Consider the following 26,154-nt stretch of genomic DNA (forward strand, 5'->3'; position numbering starts at 1 on the left):
TACTTCACACAACTCTATCCCAATCTACCCCACTCTACTCAACTCCAATCTAACCACTGCCACTTCACTCCACCCAAATATACCCCAATCTACCCCACTCTACCCCTCTCCACCTCAATCTATCCCACTCCACTCTACCAGAATCTACCCACTCCAATCTACTCCAATGTATGCCACTCCAATGTATGCCACTCCAATCTACCCTACTCCATTCTACCCCACGCTACCCCACCCCACTCTACCCCATTAGACTTCACCCTACCTCACTCTACTCTATCCCAATCTACCTCACTCCACTCAACCCCAGTCTAACCCCCTGCCACTCTCCCCACTCCACTACAATGTACACCAGTCTACACATTCCACCCCACTCCATTCTACCCCAACCTACTCGACCCAAATCTACACCAATCTACACCACTTTACTCCTCTCCACCCCAATCCACCCCACTCCACTCTACCACAATCTACCCCACTCCAATCTACCTCAATCTACACCATTTCAATCTATCCCATTCCAATCTACCCCACTCTATCCCAAGCTACCACACTCCAATCTACCACACTTTGCTCCACTCCACTCTATCCCAATATACCCCAGTCCATTCTACCTCAATCTACCACTCCCCAAACTACCCCAATCTACCCCACTCCACTGTACCCCAATCGTCCCCCTCAATCTACTTCACACTCTACTCCACTCCACCCAATGTACCCCACTCCACTCTACCCCAATTTACCCCACTCCAATCTATGCGACTCCGCTACAATCTAGCCTACTTTACCCCAAACTACCCCATTCCAATCTATCCTACTCTATCCCACTCCACTCTACTCCAATCTACTCCACCCCAATCTACCCTACTCAATTACTCTCTCTCTACCCACTCCACACTACCCCAATTTACCCTTGCACTCTACCCTAATCTACCTCACTCCAATCTACCCTATGCCATTCTACCCCTCTCCACTCTACTCTAATCTACCCAATCTGCCCACCCCACTTTACCCCAATCTACCCCAGTCTACCCCACTCCACCCTATCCCAATCTAACCCACTCCAATCTACCCCAGGCTAATCCACCTCAACCTACCACACTCCATTCCACTACAGTCTACTCTAACCTACCCCACTACAATCTACCCTGCTCCAATCTACCCCTCTTTCCCACTCCACTCTACCCCAATCTACCCCACTAGACCCCACACTACCTCACTTGACTCTATCCCAATCCAAACCACTCCACTCAACCCAGGCTCACCCCCACCACTCTACCCACCTCACCCCACTACAATTTACACCAACCTACCCCACTGTACCCCACTTCACTCTACCCCAATCTATTCCACCCAAATCTACCTCAATCTACCCCACTCAACCCCACTACAATCTATCCAACTCCACTTTACCTCAATTTACCCAACTCAACTCTACTCTAATCTACCCCGCTCCATTCTTTCCCCTCAATCCCACTCCACTCTACCTCAATCTACCCCACCCAACTATACCCCACTCTACCCTACTAGACCCCACTCTACCTCACTTGACTTTATCTCAATCTACCCACCCAAATCTAACCCATGTAGTCCACTCTACTCCACTCCACCCAAGTCTACCCCACTCTACTTTACCACATTCTACCTCACTCCACTCCACTATAATCTATCCCACTGTACCCCACTCCAAGCTATCCCACTATACCCCAATTTTCCCCAACCCAGTCTTCCCTAATCTACCCCACCTCAAGCCACCCTCATGTACCCCACTCCATCCTACCCCAATCTACCCCACACCACTCTACCCCAACATACCCCACCACAGTCTGTCACAATCTACCCCAATTTACCTCTCTCAACCCCAATCTACTACACTCCTCTACAATCTACCCACACAACTCCATCCCACTCTAATCTACCCCAATCAACCCCACTCCATTTTACTCCAGTCGACTCCACTCCAATCTACCCCAGTCTACCCCATTCAACCTTACTATACCACAATTTACCACAAACCAATTTACTCCACCGTACCCCACTCCACCCTATCCCAATCTATCCCACTTCACTCTACCACACTCTACACCACTCCAATCTACACCACTCCACTACTCCACTCTAACTGAATTTAACCCACTCTACTGTGCCCCAATCTATCCCACTACACTCCACCCTAGTGTACCCCACCCCAATCTACCATACTCTACCACACTCACCCACTCCATTTTACCCCATTCTACTCTAGTCCATTCTACCCCAATCTACCCCACTCCACTCTACCACAATCTTCTCCACTCTACCCCACTCTATCTCTCTCCACTCTACCCTGATCTATCCCAATCTACCTCAATTTAAGCAACTCCACTCTACCTCAATCTGTCCCACTCCCTTGTAGCCTAATCTAGCCCACCACTATATACTCCAAACTACCCTACTCTACCATACTCTACTCCACTCCACTCCACCCGTACCCCACTCCATTCTGCCCCAATCTACCCCACTCCTGTCTACCCAATACAACCACACTCCAGTCAACTCCATGCTACCCCACTCCAATCTACCACACTCTTCCCCACTCCACCCCACTTCACTCTATCCCAATCTAACCCACTCTATTATATCCCAATCTTCCCCACTCTATTATCCTACTCCACTGTACCCACTGTACCCAAATCTATCCTACTTCAGTCTACGCCAGTTTGCTCCACTCCACTCCAATCTACCCTAATCTACCCCAGTTCGATTTTCTCCAATCTATCCTACCCTTCTACAATGTATTCCAATCTACCCCACTCCAACCTACGCCACTCCACTCTACCCCATTTACCCTACTCCACCCTACTGCAATCTAGCCCACTCCACTATACCGATCTACCCCACTCCAATCTAGCTCACTCTATCACACTCCACTCTTACCCACTCTACTACCCTCACTCTATCCCACTCCAATGTACCCCACTCACTCCCACTCCACTCTACCCCAATCTACCCACCCCAATCTATCCCATGCTACCGTCACTCGACCCCACTCCACCCTACTCCAATCTACCCCTCCACTCTACCCTAATCTACAGTACACTCTACTCCAATTTACCACAGTTCAATCTACCCCACGTAAATCTATTCCAATCTACCACACTCTACTGCAGTACACTCTATCCCAATCCACCCCACTCTACTTCACTCCACTCTATCCAAATCTACCCCACTCTACCCTAATCTACCCCACTCTACCCCACTCCATCACACCCCAATCTACCCCACTCCACTCTACCACAATTTACCCTACTCCAATCTACTCCAACCAATGCCACTCCAATTTACCCCACTCCAATCTACCCTACTCTACCCCACTCCAATCTACCACTCTTTACCCCACTCTATCCCACACCACTCTACCCTACTCCATTACAACCCACTCAACCTCACTCTTTTGATTGTAGCCCAACCAACCCCAGTTCACTCTACCCCAATCTACTCCAATCTACTCTACCCCATCTATCCTACTCCACTCTTTCCTGCTTTACCCCACTACAATCTACACCAAGCTACCCCACTCCAATCGAACCCACTCCACTCTACTCTAATCTACCCTACTCCACTCTATACCAATCTTCCCCACTCCACTCTACCCTAATCTACCCTAGTGCACCCTATACCAATCTTCCCCACTCCACTCTACCCCAATCTACCCCAACCCACTGTAACCCACTCTACCCTACTCCACTCTACCCGAATCCTCCCACTCCACTTTACCCCTCCAATCTACCCCACTCCAAAACTACCCCACTCTAGGACAATCTACCCAATTCTACCCCAATCTACTCAACTGTACCCCAATATCCCACACTCTACCCCACTCCAACCTACCCCAATCTAGCAAACTCCATTCTACCCCAATCCACCCCACCTCACTCTGGCCACTCAACCCCCACCCCACTCCAATCCACCCCACTTCACTTCACTCCACAGCAGGCACATTTTGGTGTACAACATTGCTAAAGCACAGTGTCAAAACCAATAGCTCTCTCACGTAGGTAGGACCTAGTGGCTTTGCTAATGCTTCTTGGGTCTGTAGTTTTTACTAAAATATGTATAACATAACTACATTTGGGGGCTTTCAGCCACCTCTCTTCATCCGTTGTTCTGTTGTGTCATTCACATTTTGCTTCCACCCACAACAGCATTGAGCATGGGGTAGTGGGTCAGCCTACTTCGGCTACTGGTTAACTGCACTTTGTGTGACTGCATTTTGCTTTCTCACATGGAGCATATCCACACACAAGCTGGTTTCCTTCAGTGCCAGTCTTTTTTTGTTTTTACTTTATAATTACTTTCTTGTTGCCTTTGTGTTTAGGGCCTGAAGCAATAGCAAAACGCTTCTGATGAAATTTCGATATTTACCAGATCCCATCTCCTGCCAATGCTGTTGTTTTTGGACTGTTTTGCTTTTCTGAGTGCTGCTATTTCACAGCATACCAGATCAGATTGTGTGCATTTGAAACTGTTCTGTATTAAGTTATCCTCCTTTTACTTTATTGTTCCTCTCCTCCTTTCATTCTGATTTTCTTTCCTTCTTTCTTTTTTCTTTTTGATTCTTTCTTTCCTTCTTTTTGTCTCTTTCCTTCTTTCTTGTCTTCATTCCTTCTTGCCTTTATTCTCTGTCTTTTTCCTTCTCCCTTGCTTTCTTTTTCTTTCATTCATTCTTTCTTTCTTTCTTTCCTTCCTTCCATTTTCTTTTTTCCATTTTCTTTCTTTTCATTTTCTGTCTTCCTTTCCTACTTTCTCCCATCTTTCTTTGTTTCTTTCTTCCATCTTTACTTTCTTTCTTTCTTTCTCATTCATTCTTTCTTTTCTTCTCTCTTTCTTTCCTTCTATTGCCATCTCTCTTTCTTTCTTTCTCTCTTTTCTTCTCTTTCCTTCAATCTTTCCTTCTCTTTCTTTCTTTCTTAGCCAAGAACTTATCATAGTTTCTTGCTTTCTTCAATGCTCAGTCTGGGGTTGGTGTGATTGAGTTTGTTCTTCCACCCACCCCAGCATGCATTAAGAGACAAAGAATCAGCCCACGTCAGCCATTGGCTGACCTCACTATGAGTTATGGCATGCTGCCCTTTGCCAAGGAACATATCCACATACAAAGTAGTTCCATTTGGTGCCAGGGAGTACTATGATAAGGTGCCTGTAGCAAATACTTTTTTGATTGATGAAGTTCAGCATATTCCAAAGCAATAAAGGTTTACAAAACAAGAATTGCCAGAAGGCTGTCAGCCAATGCCAGGCCTATTGGCTTTGTCAAAGCTTGTTTTGGTGTGCAATCTGGCCTTCTTTTTCTGTTCCTCTCTCTCTCTGCCATTCATTCTCTCTTTGTCATTGTCCTTCTATGTATAATGGTCATTTTTAGGTCCCAGCTATAAATAGGTCTCGCCTACAGACAACTTCAGCTTTCCTTTGGCAAAAGACGTACTGTCATAGTACTACAGTACAGATTTACAGTGGGTTTTGTGTCTCCCTTCACTCACTCACAATTCAATTTCTTTCTTTTCTGTCTCAGTTCTCTACTTGTGATTTAATGGTTTTTCACATTATTCTTGAGTTTGTCTGGTCAAAGGACCCTTTAGGTCTCACCCTAATTCGTTTGCATGAGTTATATCCTTCTGTTGTTGATGTCAGAACCTTGCACTACAATGCATGAGGAATTGTTTTCTCTTCCTCTCTTTCTTTTTTGTTGTTCTTCCTGCTTCCCTGTCTATTTTGACCCTTTCTATTAATTAAAAAATAAACTCTCCCCAGGGCCTGCTTACCTCTAATTTGCTTCTTTCGCCATCAGTACTATTACTGCAGCGGGTGGCCACCTTTGAATGTTTTATTGGCCATTCTAAGATGGTCACCATACTTGCATCTGAGTGCACATGTGCACCTGCATGTTGGCTATATTACAATGCGTTTTCTTAAAGTTTATGAAAAAGTATTGCAAGATGGCCACTCATGCATGTATGTTTGTACTTGCAAAGAGGCCTTTTCTTAAATGATTATTCTTAAGCTTCATAAAACATATTCTAAGATTGGAATGTTTTTTCATAAAGCATAAGAGAAGCATTTGAAGACAGCACAGAGCATGCCTACATCTGCATACGTGTGAATACAAATGGCGGATATCTTTGAGTGCTTTTTCTTCAACTTTATTAAAACTGTTCCAAGAAGGCCACCCACGTATGCACATGTACAGCAGCCACCTGGGAAAAAAACATTGGCAATCCCACTAGGTCTGCACTCTGGTGTAACAGGTGTGATCTTTTGGCTTTGCCAATAAAATTTATGAATGATCATGTATGCCTCATAAAATTTTTACCTGATGCATTTCAATGGTTCATGGAAGGCAGCAGAGAGGCAGCTATCAACCTGATCACAGAGCATTGAAGGTATGGTAGGGAATCTCATCCCTAAGCCTGCATCAGTGATGTTGGAAGCAGAGTTGATCAAACACTTCCCTCTGGGGGATCTGGGGGGGGGGGGGGGCAAAGGGAGCAGAATGGCACAAGCTGCCCGGGGAGGAGTGGGTGCTAGGATACCTCCGTGTAATGTTCTCAGGCGTATGAGAGGTCTTCTTCCACGAGTGCTCACTTTCTGTAAATGGGCTTTTAAATTTAGTTCTTATCTTGTCACATTTGCTGACTTTGTCTTCTGAGAGAATTTGGTGTTTACTTTTCTTTCTCAGACTTCGAAGTGAGAGGATTTATGTTACAATTTAGGAGTCTGAAAAGAAAGGCCTTTTTCTAGCACACAACATTTAAATATCTGTTAATGAACTATGCAAATATTTCAGAATATGTGAGAATTTGGGAAGGACAAATCAAATGATGCGCATTTTTTGTTCTTCTGAAGTGTGGTGGAAACAAATATTTTAATTTGACGAAAACAAACAATACACTAGGTGATGCCATTTCTACGCATTATCGTTTGTGCACTGTATACTTTTAACACTAAAACTGTATGTGTGCAAATGCAGTGGTCATTTCAATTGTAAATGTGTTGTCTGAATGACAGCATTATCATTTGTGTGCTGTATAATTGTATGAGTAAAACTGTATGTCTGTGGAAATGTAATGGTCATTTGAACTGAAAATGTGTTGCATGTAATGTTAATGTACTTCCACACAATGCATACTCCATTCTATGCCACTCCATTCTACAACACTCTACTCCACTCTATGCCACTCTATTTACCTCCACTCTACACTACTCCACACCACTGTATGCCACTCCACTTTATGCCACTCTACTTTATGCCACTCAATGCCACTCTATGCCACTCTACTCCCATACACCACTCCACTCTATGCCACTCCACTTTATGACACACCACTCTATGACACTCCACTTCATGATACTCCACTCTATAGGACGCTACTCTATTCCACTCCACTTCACTCAATGCCATTCTACTCTATGACACTCTACTCCACTCAACGACACTCCACTGTATTAGACTGTACTCCACTCCACTCTACAACACTCTAATCCACTCTATGCCACTCCACTTCATGACACTCTATGACACCACACTTTATTCCACCCTATATCACTCCACTCTATGAGACTCTACGCCACTCCACGACATGATACAACACTCTATGCCACTTCACTCTATGCCACACCCCTCTATGTCACTCTATGACACTTCACTCTACGATACTCTATGCCACTCCACTCTACTCCTCTCTATGTCACTCCACTGTATGCCACTCAATGGCATTCTACACCACTTTACTCTACACCACTCTACGACACTCCACTCTGCAAACCTCAATACCACTTTACTTCTCTCTACCACGTGCCACGCAACCTTACTATGATAATTTACTCCACTGTACGATACACCACTCCACTCTACTACACTTCATTACACTCTGTCAACACTGTACTCCACTCTGTGCTCGGCCACCCTACGATACTCCACTTTATGCCCCTCCACTCCATGACACTCCCCTCCACTCTATGCAACTTCACTCTACTCTGTGCCACTTCATGCCAGTTAACTCTACGCCCCTGTCCTCCACTCTACATCACTCTACTCCATAACACTCTAACTGTAATGCCGCGCTCAGACGCGGCGTCTCTTTCTGTCATCACGGATGGAACGCGCTACTGATACTCGGAGCGCCGTTCCCCGCGTTTTTTGACTACACATTCTGGGAAGCATATATTTCGCTCCCGGTTGCGCTACACTTACCTGTAGCCCTTTTTTTTCTTCTTTTTGTTGTTGGTGGGTTTGTCTGGTCTTTTTACCTGTCTCTGTCCATGTTGTGTCTATCTTGTCTTCTTCGTGTTTTTGTCCCAGTATGCTCTGTTTTTCTTTTATACTACTTTCTTTTTCCAATACTGATCTATGGGCTCTTCCCAATTCAAGATGGTGTTCTTTCCTTTTCCTGTGATGTGCCCTTTTCTCAGTATATAAGTCAGTCAGTCTTGTTCCACCTTGCGTTGCAAACACTTCCTTCTGGTTGTGCGGTTCGCTCCTGTTCTTTGTTCCTGCTTTTTGCCTTGGGAGATTTTTTGCCTGTTCTTTGTTCCTGCTTTTTGCCTTGGGAGATTTTTGCCTGTTCTTTGTTCCTGCTTTTTGCCTTGGGAGATTTTTGCCTATTTCTGTTTCCTGTTGTTTAGTCCTGTTTTTTCTTGTTTTTCTTCAGGAGTTCCTGGTTGAGTTTTTTTCCCCAGTGTTGGGGTTTTTCCCTCTGGGACTCTTCTAGAGGGTACGGTCTGCTTTGGCGTAGCCTGTCAAGTGGCACCGTGGCTACTAGAAGGGGTCGCCCTTATCTGGGAGTATCCAGAGCCTGTAGAAGACTTGGTGTATTCGCCAACCCGGTATCCAGAGGTGAGAAGTCAAGCGCAGTACGTAACAAATTGCAATGCCAAAAGACTCCCCGTTGCGAGATTGCCATGGAAGATCCACAGGGAGAGGCATCAGAAAATGCTCAAGCCATGTTGCAGACTGTCCAACAACAAGCCCAAGAGTTACAACAGTTACGGGCAGAGAACACTGCGCTACGACAGGGCTTGTCTTCCCGATCAATGGACATACCACCCGTATTTGCCACTACTCCTCGATATTCCGGAGATCCTCTAAAGATGAAGGAATTTTTGGATGCCCTGACGGTTTTCTTTGCCTTTCGTCCACTCCAGTTTTCTTTGGATATAGCTAAGGTGGACTATCTGATCAGCGCCTTGTCTGGTCCAGCGCTTGCTTGGGTGAGTCCTCTGGTTTCTGCAGAAGACCCAGTCCTGGCTAACTATTTCGCTTTCTTGACTCTTTTCAAACAATTGTTTGAAACACATGGGGTAGAAGCAGCAGCTGAAGAAGCCTTATGTGACATTCAGCAGGGTAATCAGGATGTTCTGCAGTATATAACCCGCTTCAAACAGCTGGCAGCTGATACCTCCTGGGTGGAACGCACCTTCATAACCCTTTTCCGCCGAGGCCTGCGTGAAGAAATTAAAGATGAGCTTGTACATTCTTCTCCAGCTTGTTCTTTGAAGGAATTAATGGACCAATCTATGAACATCAAATATAGACTTTGAGAGCACAAGATGGAGAGATGTAGAACGCGAGCTCCATACCAGTCCGGTACCTTTCGTGCTAGCAGTCGGCGAACGGAAGATATTCCATCCGAAGCCCCTCCAACTCCCCCTGAAGAACCCATGCAGATAGATCTGGTTCGTGGGCCATTGACGGAGTCAGAAAGGGAGGAACGACGACGAAAGGGACTTTGTCTGTACTGTGGTAAGGCTGGCCACCTGATCCGTAGTTGTCCGGTACGTCCCTCAAGACCTGCGGGAAATGGCAGCTTCCGTCCCCTGTAAGGAGGAAGGAGTCGGGAAGAGCTGAAGTACCATCAATATGTTCCTCCAAAGAAAGCATGTCCACCCTATTTATCCTCTCGGTCAAGTTACAAAGTTCACAAGATCAAAAAGAACACCTTCTGGCTCTCCTTGATTGTGGAGCCTGTGGACTCTATCTGGATGAGACCTGGGCTGCGAGTAGAGGAATTCCCCGCATTCTTCAAGAGACTCCTGAGCAGGTTCACACGGTGGATGTCTCTCCGTTAACCGCAGGACCTGTGGTGGCCTCAACTCCTACTCTTTGTTTGACATTTGGGGGGCATCAAGAACATGTTGCCTTTGATCTCATAGCCTCACCAAATCACATCATGATTTTGGGAATACCCTGGTTAGCCCGACACAATCCCTATTTGAATTGGGAAACAAGAACTATGGGGGTCATTCCAACCCTGGCGGTCGGTGATAAAGCGGCGGCCAACCCGCCAACAGGCAGGCGGTCCAAAAAATGGAATTCTGACCCTGGCGGGAACCGCCAACACAGCCCGCCACTTTAACACTCCGACCGCCACGGCGGGACAGACAAACAGCGAGGCGGTCACCGCCAACAGGCAGGCGGCAGACAATGTACCGCCCACCCTATCACAACTCACCAATCCGCCACCTTTTCCGGGGCGGGAGCCCCGCCGATAAAAACACGGCGGAAACAGACTACGAATGGGAAAACGCTCACCTATACACACTCCACGAGGAAGGAGGACAGCATGGAACCCGAATTAAACATCCTACCAGCTATTGTCTACCTGCTGATCTACCACGAGTACGAACGCCGGCGCAGACGACAACGGTTAGTACTGCACCCACGACACAGGGGAGGGGGGAGGAGGAAAGGTTACGGGCACACACATACGCGACACATCCACCCCCCACCCCCAATCCCCACACACCAATGCAGAGCAACAAGTCAGAGTGACACCCTCCAAACCCCCCGGAATAACGCAAAGACATAATTAAAATGATCCTTACAATTTATGTATAAAATAGGTTCATCTAAGTCGTGGTAAATATGCAATATGAAATATACAAAATAACGAATGAACATAGTGTAAATTTGAAACATAGGCAATAAGTCCTGCACAGTCAGTTAAATTCCCATAGTCCGTGGGCCAATGTGTAAAACACATGGGCAAAGCCCACACAGGAGACCGCATACCATTGGAGAGAACACTGCAGGGGCAGCAGATGATAAAACTACAGGCACCTCAGGGGGAAGGGAAGGAGGGGCACCTCAGCCACATGAGTCCACGACGCCAGATCCACGAGGGGCCTCCATGCCCACTGTACCATCCTGGGGAGTGCAAAGCCACAGTCTCACAAGTCTCTACAGTGGGTGGGTTGCCCACTGTGCCATCCTGGGGAGTGGAAAGCCACAGTCTCTCAAGTCTCTACAGTGGGAGGGTTGCCCACTGGACCATCCTGGGGAGTGCAAAGCCACAGTCTCTCAAGTCTCTACAGTGGGTGGGTTGCCCACTGTACCATCCTGGGAAATGCAAAGCCACAGTCCATCAGATGGATAACAGACTCCACTGGTATAGGAGGAGGCATGGTGCCCAGAGTGCTTCGTGAACACCTGCTCGACACAGAACCGGCACTGTCAATGGGCCAGCGGTGCTTGAGACGGCGGTGTCCAGCGGAGCGGTGCTTGAGACGGCGGTGCCCAGCGGAGCGGTGCTTGAGATGAAGGGCCCAGCGGAGCGGTGCTTGAGATGAAGGGCCCAGCGGAGCGGTGCTTGAGATGAAGGGCCCAGCGGAGCGGTGCTTGACAGGAAGGGCCCAGCGGAGCGGTGCTTGTCAGGAAGGGCCCAGCGGAGCGGTGCTTGACAGGAAAGGCCCAGCGGAGCGGTGCTTGACAGGAAGGGCCCAGCAGAGCGGTGCTTGAGACGGCGGTGCCCAGCGGAGCGGTGCTTGAGATGAAGGGCCCAGCGGAGCGGTGCTTGACAGGAAGGGCCCAGCGGAGCGGTGCTTGAGACGGCGGTGCCCAGCGGAGCGGTGCTTGAGACAGCGGTGCCCAGCGGAGCGGTGCTTGAGATGAAGGGCCCAGCGGAGCGGTGCTTGAGATGAAGGGCCCAGCGGAGCGGTGCTTGACAGGAAGGGCCCAGCGGAGCGGTGCTTGAGATGAAGGGCCCAGCGGAGCGGTGCTTGAGATGAAGGGCCCAGCGGAGCGGTGCTTGACAGGAAGGGCCCAGCGGAACGGTGCTTGACAGGAAGGGCCCAGCGGAGCGGTGCTTGAGACGGCGGGGCCCTGTTCAGCGGTGCTTCTCACGGCGGGGCCCTGTTCAGCGGTGCCTGTCTTGGCGGGGCCCTGTTCAGCGGTGCTTCCCACGGCGGGGCCCTGTTCAGCGGTGCTTCTCACGGCAGGGCCCTGTTCAGCGGTGCCTGTCTTGGCGGGGCCCTGTTCAGCGGTGCCTGTCTTGGCGGGGCCCTGTTCAGCGGTGCTTCTCACGCGGGGCCCTGTTCAGCGGTGCCTGTCTTGGCGGGGCCCTGTTCAGCGGTGCTTGTCCTGTCTCTCTAGGGAGGCAGACCTGGCCAAGACTCCCCGCTCAGTCGCCCTCCGACCTCGCGGTTGCGGGGCCCTCCTGTGATGGAGTCTTGGGCCCGTGGGTGTCCTCCGTCACACCCGGAATGGGGCTGGTGGGGCCCTCCTGGTCAGCTCGCCTGCTGCATGACTTCTACGCCCTGCTGCCCTTGCCCTCCTTCGCTGAAGCTCTCTGGCCCGTGCCTCCCTTTGATGATGTGGCAGGTGACTGGGCAAGGCTACTGTCCTTGGTGGCAGCCGTCTCAGGCTTCTCGCGCCGGCCCTTTGTTTTTTTTGTCCTCTTCCCAGGGGGTGGGCTGGCTGTCCCCTTGCTGCTGGCCGATGTCCCTGCCCTAGGAGCTGGTGGACTCCAAAAGCCCTGCACAATGGTCATACTAGATGCAGGGCTGGTGGTGGCTGAGGTGCTCTTTGGACTCTTACCAGATGGAGGGGGTGGGTCAGTGATTGGAAAGAGGTCAAGGTTGGAAAGGAAAAGCAATTTGGAAAGACAGGGACGGGTAGGTGTAGTGGGTATGGGAGTGGAGGAAGAGGATGTGGTTGTAGGAGAGTCAAGTGTGCTGTCTTTGGGTGCAGGTGCCTGTGACGGAGGCTGTCGTGAGGTGGATGGCTGTTGGGTGGGTGGCTGCCTGCGTTTGTGTGGTTTGGAAGAGGGGGTGACAGACACAGTGGGAGAGGACACAGGGGACGTGTAAATGGCAGTGGGGGTGGTGACTGCACGTGTGCGGACTGTACTGGAGGGTGTGCTGGTGATGGAAGTACTGGCTGATAGTGGTGTGCATGCAGGTGTGAGTGGAGACGTCACAGGGAGGGAGGAGGGAGACGAGGAGGAGGGGGACACAGAGGTGGTAGTGACTGTTGCCATGTCTGCATCTGGATGTTGCTTGGGTGAATGCTTGTGTGATCTGTGGTGCTTATGTCTGGATGAGCTGCCCTTGGGTGTTGAGGTGTGTGCAGGCTGGTCTGATGGTGTGGATGGGCTAGGCTGAGGAACAGGAGACTGGGACTGGGTGGAGGCAGTTAGAAGAGGGAGGCTGGAGACAGGGACAATGGCTGCCGTCAGTGCTGAGGCCAGAGCGTTGAACGATCGCTGATGGGCAGCCTGACCCGAATGAATGCCCTCCAGGTATGCATTGCTCCGATGCACCTCCTTTTCTACACCCTGGATGGCATTCAAAAGGGTAGACTGACCAACAATGATGGTCCTCAGGAGGTCAATGACCTCCTCACTGAGGGCAGCAGGGGTAACTGGGGCAGGGCCTGAGGTGCCTGGGGCGAAGGAGACGCCTTCCTGGGCGAGCGGGCACGGAGCGAAGGCTGAGGGGCTGCTGGGAGGGCGGGGCTGGTGCGCTGGGTGGCGGCTGTACCTGTTGTGGCGGTGGGCACGGATGTTGCCACCACCGCAAGGGAGCTCCCTTCCGAGGACGTGTCGCTGACGTCTCCACGGGTCCCCGTTGTGGAGCTCCCCTCGCCCTCCGTCTCACTGGTGAACTCGGAGTCGGTTGCATGGCCCTCCGGGGCCATGTGAGATGCAGCTCCCTCGTGCGCCGATGCCTCTTCTCCTCCGCCTGATGATGCTAATGCACACATGCACAGGAAGACAAAAAAAATGGGGGGGTGGAGAAATAAAGACAGTTTGAGTGCATGCATTGGCAACACCGTTGTCGGAGAGGACAGACACAGAAGCCCCCAGCACTCCGCCGCGCAATCGGGGTACACTACTCAGTTGTAGTGACTAGGCCTACAGGTCTATGGACGACAAATGCACACATGGGTGATGCAGGACCATAGATAGCTGTACTTGGCACCCTACAGAGGTGGGGGGCGGGGGCACAGGGCCATGCCTAATGGAGGGGACTAGCCTACAGAAAGCGCCCTGGCCTAGAGTTACCCACAGCCCTCCTCCCCAACCCAGACACCTCCACTGCGCGCAAAGATAGCAGAATGTGCAGATACTCACCCCCTTGTGTCTGCTGTGATGTCCTCACGCGCCCATCCAAATCGGGGTAGGCCACCGCCAGGATCCGGGACATCAGGGGGGTCAATTGGCGGCTGGCACCCCTCCTACGTTGGGAGGCCATCCCCAGCAGAGACTCGGCGGTCTTTCTGGTCCCGTGGCGGATGTCCTCCCACCTCTTTCGGCAGTGGGTGCCCCGTCTGTTGTGGACCCCCAGGGCCCGGACGTCCTTGGCGATGGCACGCCAAATGTCGATCTTCTGATGGGCGCTGACCTATGTGACATGTACAGGGAGGGAAAGGAAATATCATCACTTTTCTGCATGGTCGATGTGAGTGGCCCCCCCCCCAACCTTGCCATGTGGCACATGCTCTCATCTGTCGTGCGTTGCACTCCTCATTCGCTCCCCTCCCCACCATCTTACATCCACCCCACTCAACACAGGCATAGCCCATACTACGTGCTCCCAGTGTACTTACCTGTTGGTCTGGAGGACCGTAGAGTAGCGCATACTGGGGGAGGACCCCATCAACAAGTTTCTCCAATTCCTCAGATGTGAAGGCAGGGGCCCTTTCCCCAGTCGCAGCAGCCATTGTCTCTTCCAGACCGAGGTCACAGCAGCACTTGCAGTATAGGTCCTCTCCTGTGGATGATCAGGTCTCGAGTGATTAAGCTGATAGAAAATGGCGGTCACGCCCGCGGCGGTGCGTACCGCGACCGCCGGCGCACATCGTCATTGGCTACTGAAACCCATAGGCTTCAATGTTAACCAATGCGGCTTAGCACCGCGGTCTTCGACCGCCTACCGCCACGGTGTGCCACACCAGCGCATTGACCTCACATCCCACTGTCACACTTCACAGGTCAGGCAACCGCCATTTGAAGGGCCCACATGGCATAATTTCAACTGCGTCACACAGGCCTAGGCCGTGCATTGCCACTCATACAAGCCTTTCTATGCATTGCGAATCTTTTACTGTGCAAGCTGTGTGAACGAACCTGTGGTTTGCCTGACTCTGTGCTCCATGTTGTCCTTCCTAGGCACCGTCCGCTGGGACTTGCGAGGAGAAGGATTAATCATCCCGTGTACAGACCGCTGGAGGACCTGTCGACAATGGAAGAACGACACATTATACTTAGATACAGGCTTGACCGAGCCACTATACATGAACTGTGTGCCCAGCTGGAGCCAGACCTGATGTCCCCCATCCGCCAACCCACAGGGATTCCCCCTCTGGTGCAGGTTCTGTCAGTACTCCATTTTTTGGCAAGTGGGTCTTTTCAGACAACAGTGGCCATGTCATCAGGTATGTCTCAGCCTATGTTTTCTAAGGTTTTGGCCAGAGTGTTGTCTGCCCTGATGAAATACATGCGGAGCTACATTGTTTTCCCTGAGGTGGATGAATTGGCTACAGTGAAGGGTGATTTCTATGCCCTTGGACATATCCCCAACATCATTGGTGCCATTGATGGGACCCATGTGCCTTTGGTTCCCCCCAAAGGAAGTGAGCAGGTGTACAGAAACAGAAAAAGTCATCATTCGATGAATGTCCAGGTGGTCTGTTTGGCTGACCAGTACATCTCCCATGTAAATGCCAAGTTCCCTGGGTCAGTGCATGACGCGTATGTTATGCGAAATAGCAGCATCCCTTATGTGATGGAACAGCTACAGAGACACCGTGTGTGGTTATTAGTTGACTCTGGTTACCCCAACCTGTCGTGGCTACTGACCCCAGTGAGGAATCCCAGGACCAGGCCAGAGGAAAGGTACAATGAGGCCCATGGGCGTACTAGGAGGGTGATCGAGCGGACCTTCGGCCTCCTGAAGGCCAGGTTTAGGTGCCTGCATATGACAGGTGGATCCCTAATGTACTCACCAAAGAAGGTGTGCCATATCATCGTGGCCTGCTGTATGCTTCACAATCTTGCTTTGCGACGCCAGGTGCCTTTTGTGCAGGAGGATGGTCCAGATGGTGGTGTTGTAGCAGCTGTGGAGCCTGTGGAGAGTGAAGAGGAGGAAGACGACGAGGACGACACGGACAACAGGGATACAGTCATACAACAATATTTTCAGTAGCACACAGTTATGAATCACCCACGGCATTTCACATTTACTTGAGGCCTCCTGCGTCTCTACTGTCTGTGTTTCCCCCCAGTTCCTTTTAATTAAGTTGTGACTTCCCCTTCCCTTTTCACAGCTGTATGACCCACTGAGTGACTTCTGCTTTGTTTGCCCATGGACTGAAGCTTATTGACATTGGTATGTTGTCATCACAATGTAACTGGACATTATTGCACCGTTATGTGTAATACATTTGTGAAAAATACAAGCAGACTCCTGTTATTGTAAGTGCTAATTTATTTCAAGTGCTACATATAGGTACAGGATTGTAAAACGGTGATGGGTGGGGGTGGAGTAATGTCCATGGCAGAGTCCAGTTCTCAGTTTCACAGGTGCATTGTCCATATGCCTGTGGAAGGATGGAGCAGGGGCAGTTTAAGGTTGGACAGGGTGACAATGTGGGACAGTGGGATGACATCAGGGGGTATCTTATGCTGGCGGGGGTCTTGGCATCCTACTCTGTCTTCTTGTGAGATCTCAGGTTCCGCTTGCGGGGTGGTTGTTCTTCAGCAGGAGGTGGGGTTCTGGTGGCCTGTCGTTGTGTGGGGGCCTCCTGTCCACTAGCGCCGGCGGAGGTGGTAGGCTGTTCCTGGTCCAGGCTAGTGACAGGGGCCCTTTGGGGTGCCACATGGTCCCGCAATGTGGTGACTATCTGGTTAAGGGCCAGGACGATGGTCCCCATTGCGGAACCAATGTTTCTCAGTTCCTCTCTGAACCCCATGTACCGTTCCTCCTGCTGTGCCTGGATCTCCTGGAACCTGGCCAGTACCGTCGCCATCGTCTCCTGGGAGTGGTGGTATGCTCCCATGATGGTGGTGAGGGCCTCTTGGAGAGAGGGTTCCCTGGGCCTGTCCCCCCCCTGTCGCACAGCAGCCCTCCCAGTTCCCCTGTGTTCCTGGGCCTCTATCCCCTGGACGGTGTGCCCACTACCACTGCCCCCAGGTCCCTGTTGTTGTTGGGGTGGTGGGTCAACCTGGGTGCCCTGTAGTGGCGGACACACCGCTGATTGACGTGTCCTGGAGACAGAGGCATGGGCCTGCTGGGTGGGAGCTGTGCTGGTGTTCCCAGAGGGGGTTAGGTCTGCTGTAGCCTGTGGCTGTGTGTGGGGAACCGACTGTCCAGAGGTCCCCGATGGGCCGGGCTGGTCATCTGGGTCCAGGGAGACAGAGCTGCTGTCATCGCTGGGGGCCTCTTCTGGGGGTGGGATGGACATCTCTGTACCCTCCGTGGCGGTGTGGTGGCGTTCGGGTCCTGCAGGGGTATAAGGGTATGGTTATTGCTTCTGTGTGTGGCATTTCGTGTGATGGGTGGGTGTCCGTGTACCCAAGTGCAGGCATTCCCTTGTGGTGGCTTTTGTGAGGGTGGCTTGTGGGGGTGATGTGTGTGTGCAGTGGGCATGCTTTGGTGATGGGTGTCCATGCTTTGTGGTCGCATGCAGGGCTTGGTGTTGGGATGGGTGGGTTGTGATGGTGGGACATTTGCAAGGAGTTGGTGTGATGGGGGTGGGGGTGAGGGTGGGGGTATGTGCTGGCATGCAGGTGGGGTGGGGGTGGGAAGTAGTAGTTAGAATTGACTTACCAGAGTCCATTCCTCCAGATACTCCTGCGAGGCAATTGTGGTCGTAGGGGTTTGTGTGTGATGTGGGTGTGTGTTTTATATTGTATTGGGTGTGTGGGAGTGGTGTGTATATGTGTCTCAGGTGTGTGTATTTTGAATTGTCCAATGTGGTTGTGTTTTGTAAGGGTGTGTGTATTTTGAGCGCGGCGGTGTGTACCGCCAATGGAATACCGCGGTTGTAAGACCGCCGCGTGGATTCGTGGGTCGTAATGGCATGGGAGTATTTCTGTTGGCGTGGCGGTGGAGGTTTGGTCATCGCCATTTTTTCGCTGACCTTTGCTGTGGCGGACTTTTGTGGTTGTTGGGTTTTTGGAGGTTTTCAGGTAGCGGGTCGGAATGACCGTGGCGGTTTACCGCGACCGTGGCGGTGTTATGGCGGTCTTCTGACCGGCGGTATGTGCCTTTTACCGCCGAGGTCAGAATGACCCCCTATATCCTTAACGTCTTCATTTTGTCAACAGAATTGTTATTCCACTACTTCTTATTGGACTCCCAAAAGGTCCTGTCAGTCAACTAAGGATAACACTAACTCTATCAATATGATCCAGGGAGTTCCAGATTGTTATCAGGAATATATCAGGATTTTTCAGAAACCTAGTAATCCTATTTTGGCGCCTCATTGCAGTTATGACTGTGCTATTCCTTTAATTCCTGATAAAGTCGTCCCCTTTGGTCGAATGTATTCTCTGACAGACCAAGAAAAGAAGGTGCTAAAGGAATATTTAGACGATAACTTGCACAACGGTTTGATTGCTCCTTCCACGTCCCCGCCTTGGGCTCCTCTCTTCTTCGTCCCAAAGAAGACCAAGGATCTGCGTCCTTGTGTTGACTTTCGTGAACTCATCAGAATAACGATTAAGGATCGCTATCCGCTGCCTTTAATCAGAGATATATTGGATGCCATTCAAGAAGCCAAGATGTTTACCAAATTAGACTTACGGGGTGCCTATCAACTCCTTCGGATCAAGGAAGGAGATGAATGGAAGACAGCTTTCCGTACCCCTTTTGGGCACTATGAGTACCGTGTTATGCCTTTTGGACTGACCAACGCCCCTTCTGTTTTTCAACGATTTATGGATTCAGTGTTCTCTGATGTACTCAACCAATATGTAGTCATTTATTTGGATGATATCTTGATATATTCCCGTGATCCTGAGCAACATATAAATCATGCCCTGTAAGTCCTGGAAAGACTCAAGAAAAAACAATTGTTTTGTAAACCTGAGAAGTGTGAGTTCCATAAATCTGAAGTAAAGTATTTGGGTTTCTGTATTAATCAACACAGAATATCCATGGATCCTGACAAGGTCAGTGCCATATTAGATTGGCCTTCTCCAATGTCCATTAAGAAAACGCAATGTTTCCTTGGTTTATCAAACTTTTATCGTCAGTTTATTCAGAACTTTGCCCACCTACAAAGTTTCATAACAGAAACAACTAAGAAAGAGAACCTGAAGAAGGGTTTCGTTTGGACCAAGGATGCTGAACGCGCGTTTCAAGAATTGAAGTCAGCCTTTACCCAAGCACCTGTGTTGCGTCATCCTGACAATACCAAGAAATTTATCGTTGTGACTGATGCCTCAGACAGAGCTATTGGGGCAGTTCTGCTACAAAAACATGGCAACGATGGACTGGAACATCCTATCTTTTATCTGTCTCATATCCTATCAGAGGCTGAACGCAATTATTCTGTACTGGAACGAGAACTACTCGCGCTCAAAGTAGCTTGTAAAGAATGGAGGCATTTCTTGATGGGTTCTAGAGAGCCTTTTGAAGCCAGGACTGACCATCGTAATCTTGAATGTCTTCGGAGTTTTCAGTGTCGCAATAGTCGTCAGGCTCGATGGGCTTTCTTCTTTAGCCAGTACGATTTCATGATCACGGTCATACCTGGTTTCCAGAATTCAGTGGCAGATGCCTTATCCCGCAGATATCCTGACATAGCCCAGAACTCCTCTCCACCTCTTATTGAGTCTAGCAGAATCATCGGAGCTACTCAATCTTTTCAAGAACGCGTTCAATCAGAGTACCAGTTTCTGTCTGCTTCAGAATGGGATAGAGTGACTCCTTTTTTGCAGAAGAAGGACAACTACTTCTATCATCAACATTCTCTTTTTCTACCTACCAAGAAAGTACAGACAGAAGCTCTACAAATGTGCCATGATTCTCCTATAGCCGGTCATCGAGGTATCAGGAAGCCCCAGGAGCTGCTTCAGCGATCTTTTTGGTGGCCTTCGCTTAAGACAGACACTGAAACCTATGTGTCAGCATGCCCAGCAGTGCTCAGACTAAGACACCCCGAACTAAGGTGGCAGGTTTATTAAGACCTTTACCGGTTCCTTCCGCTCCTTGGTGTACTCTATCCACGGATTTCATATGCTCTCTACCTACCTCCTCTGGTAACCAAGTAATCATGGTGACCGTAGATTCATTCACCAAGATGGCCCATTTCTCAGCCTTGAAGAAACTACCGACGGCTTCAGAAATGAGTCGCATTTTTCTTCGGGATATTTTTCGCATCCATGGCCTTCCGCAAGAGCTCATTTCAGACAGAGAGCCTCAATATGTATCACGTTTCTGGAGGGCCTTTTGTGCCTTATTTAATATTGAGATTTCTTTATCCTCTCGTTTCCATCCACAAACTAATGGGCAAACTGAAAGAGTGAATCAAGAACTTCAGCAGTATCTGAGATGTTACTGCATTGCCACACAAAGCAATTGGTCGGAGTATCTTGCTCTTGCCGAGTTCTCCTATAACAACACAATACATAGTGCGACCAAGACCACACCCTTTTATTGTACCTATGGATTTCATCCGAGGACTTTCACTACTGTTTCCCGCACATCCTCTTCTGTGCCTGCTGTCACTTATTTTTCACGACAGATCCGTCGAATCCAGGGCCTACTTCACACAACTCTCCTAGCTTCGAAACAAGCAATGAAACAAAAGGCGGACCGTTATCGACAAGCCTCACCTTTGTATCAAGTGGGCCACAAGGTGTGGCTTTCTTCCAGATTCCTCCCTTCCCGGTTTTCCACCAATAAGTTCAAGCCACGTTTTTATGGACCTTTTCGGATTTCGCAAGTCCTGAATCCTGTAGTTGTGCGTCTCCGCTTACCTCATACCTGGAGGGTTCATCCTGTTTTCCATGTGTCCCAGTTAAAACTCTTTGTTCCTGATCCATACAATCGCCAGTTCCAGCGTCTGCCTCCTCTTTCTATTAACGGACTGCCTGAGTATGAAGTCCAGGAAATCTGTGACTCCAGAATTTGTTGACGCAAACTACAGTTTTTGGTCCATTGGAAAGGATACCCTCTCAGTGACTGTTCTTGGGAGGATGCTTCCTCCGTCCATGCTCCCCGTTCGGTCTGCCTGTTTTTTGACAGTCATCCTGACAAACCTGGGGCCTCGGGGAGGGGACTCACTGTAACGCCGTGCTCAGACGCGGCGTCTCTTTCTGTCATCGTGGATGGAACACGCTACAGATACTCAGAGCGCTGTTCCCCGCGTTTTTTGACTACACATTCTGGGAAGCATATATTTTGCTCCTGGTCGCGCTACACTTACCCGGAGCCCTTTTTTTTCTTCTTTTTGTTGTTTGTGGGTTTGTCTGGTCTTTTTACCTGTCTCTGTCCATGTTGCGTCCATCTTGTCTTCTTTGTGTTTTTGTCTCAGCATGCTCTGTTTTTCTTTTATACTACTTTCTTTTTCCTATACTGATCTCTGGGCTCTTCCCAAATCAAGATGGTGTTCTTTCCTTTTCCTGTGATGTCACTTCCCTTTTCCCAGTATATAAATCAGTCAGTCTTGTTCCACCTTGCGTTGCAAACACTTCCTTCTGGTTGTGTGGTTCGCTCCTGTTCTTTGTTCCTGCTTTTTGCCTTGGGAGATTTTTGCCTGTTCTTTGTTCCTGCTTTTTGCCTTGGGAGATTTGTGCCTGTTCTTTGTTCCTACTTTTTGCCTTGGGAGATTTTTGCCTATTTTTGTTTCCTGTTGTTTAGTCCTGTTTTTTCTTGTTTTTCTTCAGGAGTTCCTGGTTGAGGTTTTTTCCCCAGTGTGGGGGTTTTTCCCCTCTGGGACTCCTTCTAGAGGGTACGGTCTGCTTTGGCGTAGCCTGTCAAGCGGCACCGTGGCTACTAGAAGGGGTGACCCTTATCTGGGAGTATCCAGAACCTGTAGAAGACTTGGTGTATTCGCCAACCCGGTATCCAGAGGTAAGAAGTCCAGCGCAGTACGTAACACTAACTCCACTCTATGACACTCTACTCCATGACACTATATGCCCCTCCACGCTATAGCCCTCCACTCTATGCCCCTCCACTCTACTCTACTCCACACCACTCCTCTCCATGCCACTCTTCTTGAAGCCACTAACCTTTAGTTATGCTAAACAGCAGCTTGCAGGTGTACAGTATCGCTAAAACACAGGAAAGCCAATAGCTCTTGCATAGGCTAGACCTATAGGCTTTGCCAATGCTTATTTAAAATGTGGCATACCAACTACCCAAGACACGTGTGTGTTGTCTTCTGTCAGTAGTTAGAAATCGTTGTGCTGTTAATTTATTACACTTCAGTGGTGGCTGTATTGGTACCATCCCTACTGGGGTGTGCAGATTCTGATGATTATCGAATTTGTTGTATTGTTAATCGATTCTGCACCACAGGCGGTATTAGCACCGTTTCTGCTGATATGTGCAGTTTCTGGTAATGACAGCGAACCCCAAGTACCATGCAAAGGTTACTGGGCCTGTTGTGACATTGCTGTAGATTGTTGTTGAAAAATATTTGAGGGCATCTCCCATGATTAACAATTTGTCACACACTCTTACGTCAGCTGATAGCTTTTGCATCCTCATTGTGGATGCAAAACCCTCACTGTGGAACCTGATAATGAATGAGTCAGCACTGACTACTGTTCCTCAGGTGCCCGGCCCCTACGGTAATTTTATTGAGCTCTCCTATTTGGGTCAAGAGGGTATTTACACATTTCTGATGAGTTAAACGTTGGACACCATTTTTCTTTGTGTCAGTTTCCTCCGCATTCGTTTTAGTTCTGATTTAATTGGCATTTTTGTATTTCAAAAAGATTTCATTGGCATTTTAATTGTAAATTGTCTGATTGTGTGCTTAGAAGGCGACAAACGTCCAATGTTTAATTGGGAGCTTCCTGCTAGATTGCATACATTGCTCCAGATGGGGGGAGGTTCTTTTTTGACTGCAGCGGGTTGCTGCTTGAACTTTAGTTAGCGTGGTGCCCAGGTTGCACAGCTAATTAGAGCTGCTCCAGCAAAAATATCTAAACGTTTACATGTTTTGTCGAGCACGACTCTTCACTGTGTAATTTGTTTTTAAAAAACATCCTGCTTTGCCGTACTACGCCACTAGTCGTTTGCCGATATGGAAAGTTTTTTACACCTTAAATATCAAAATGTTTCAGCATAAACCTGCAATTTTTTCTACGTTTAATTCATAAAAAGAAAAACTTTTGTGGCTAGTGAAGCGCTCATGAGCAATGACATTGAAAAAAAACAATTAGCGCAGTTGATTTATGCAATCCACTCAAACAAAGCTATCCACAAAAGTAATATACTGGCGAGTAATTTACACGTGTAATTTACTCTTACACTTTTTAGCACTTTACTACTTTCAGCTGGTAATAAAATCTGTGTGTGAAGCAGTGCTTAATTTGTAAATAAAAAGGTGCTGTGCCCAAAGCCCTCCTCTGAAACACGTGGCTGCTGCAATTAAATGTGCGAACACAGAATACTGGGGCGGTGTAATCCTGAAGCCATCTCGGGCCTCTTCAATCTGTTTAAAGCCACTCCCTGCCCCTTCAGCTCACTCTTGCAGCTTTCTACTTTCTCCCTTTTTGACGCTTTTTCGTTTTTCCCTTTCTCCGTCTTTCCCATATGTGTCTTTTGCTCGCAGCAAACGCTTGAGGCAGAAGAGTAAGCCACAGTCCTCAAAAATAAGTGCCGGTGCTCAGCACTGGTGTAAAGTTTATCAAAAGTGACACGTTTCCAACCCCTGAAAAAGGTGGTGCACCCACGGTTCTTCCTTTTTGCTTTACTTTCTTGGTTTAATGTTCTTGAAAGATATAAACATCCAAACCCTGGCAGATCACAGCAGCAACTGCAGTCTGCCTTACAATCTATTCAATCGTTCTAAGTGCCATCCCCAGTTGCCAAGCAACCACTCAACCTTCTTCAAAATATATATTCTAAATACAACATGAACGACTACTACCAAAAAAGAAACAGTGGTAAGTCCACCTACCACTAATACTGCAACACCCTCTAATAGAAAATAAAGGAAGTCAGTAGTTAACATAAAGCCCCATAGGAAATAATGTTAAACAGGTAATAAGGTTAAATTAAATTATTTTTTTAAAAATAGGTAACAATATAAATAAATACAACTTAATATTTTTTTTTTTAACTATACAGAAAAGTGCATTATATTTAAATATTAGTTCTATACATACCTTTTTTTTACTTTAGGTGAGAATTTCCTTTTTATTTAAAGTAAAATAACTTTTAATGTAATTTAATTTTGAAATTAAGTAAAAAGTTATTTAAAAATTAAGTTACTAGTGGTGTAGCATTTTTATTTAGTTCTACATTTAAAATAAATATATAAAAGTAAATTGTATTGAAATTGCATAGCTCTTTACAACGCGTAGCACTTTAATTTGGAGCCCAAAGTTAGTGGTCGATTCATTGGTTATTGGAATTGCGCTCTCAAAGAAACTATTCCATGCATTTACTCTAATTTCTTTGTTCTACATTAATGACTTAGGTGTGATCAGTAGAGTGAGTTATTTGTGAAACATACGATTGATTGAATAAATAGATATTGTTAGGTTGCAGGGATTTAGTGAACCCCTTGTATGCATTGGACGGCTGGGAGCCGCAGGCGCTCGCCCAGTGGGCCACCCTCTCACCCTCCCCACCAGCAGAAGCACTTCTGCTGCCACCCCAAACCCCTCCCCGCAGCTCCTGATGACATCAGCACGCATGGTGCGCTGACACCATTAGAAGCTGCTGGGGATGTGCTGGAAGCCATTTGCTTCTGGCACGTTGGCGGAGTAACTGGTGAGTTTCTCCTCTGGAAGGGAGTTTGGGCAGAGCAAAAAGGCTCCGGGGGATATTAAAGGGTTTTCCTTTCCCCCAATGTTTCTTTGGAGTGCATTCCTGCTGCACAATTGTGCATGGGGCTGTGATTTTGAAGGAGGAATGCCCACTGGACCACAAGGATTTTCCTTTTTTAAATGTTGCTGTTTTTCACAAAGCAAGTGTTTTGTTTGGGGAGCGGCCACTTGGGCCAGATCAGCCATATATTATTAGGCCCATCTGCCCCAAGGGCAGCAGAAGCCACTGGATAGCAAGGATTTTTCAGAAAGGTATTGTTTTGTTTGGGGAGCAGCTCCTTGGGAAAGGGTCGCTCCCCTTTTGGGGGTGAATATTTTCGCTGTTTCTGTCCCCCTAAGGGGGGGCCAAAGCCACTAGACACCAGGGATTTTTTACAAAACAATTTTTTGGGGGGGAGCAGCCCCTTGGGCAAGGGTCGCTCCGCTTTTGGGGGTGAATGTGTTGAACACTTCTGCTCCCCTTGGGGCAGAGTGGCCATACATTTGTAGGCCCATCTGCCCCAAGGGGGGGCAGAAGCCACTAAACACCAAGGATTCTTTATGTAGCACGTTTGTTATTTTGGGGAGCCACCCCTTGGGCAAGGGTCGCTCCTGTTTTGGGGTTGAAAGTTTTGGCCACTTGTACCCACCTTGGGGGCAGATTGGCCATATATTTTAAGACCCATCTACCGCCAAGGGGGGCAGAAGCCACTAGACACCAGGGATTCTTTATGAAGCAAATTTGTTGTTTTAAGGAGCGGCCCCTTGAGCATGGGTCACTCCACTTCTGGGGATGTATATTTGGCTGACCTCCAGAGAAAGTTTCTGTATGTGTGAACTGGAGTTCGGCTAATGGTGTACATGTACTGGCATTTGGCTGGCTGTGTGTGTACTGGCATTTGGC

The sequence above is a fragment of the Pleurodeles waltl genome, chromosome 8, assembly GCF_031143425.1.
Source record: "Pleurodeles waltl isolate 20211129_DDA chromosome 8, aPleWal1.hap1.20221129, whole genome shotgun sequence".
In the NCBI taxonomy this organism is placed as follows: Eukaryota; Metazoa; Chordata; class Amphibia; order Caudata; family Salamandridae; genus Pleurodeles; species Pleurodeles waltl.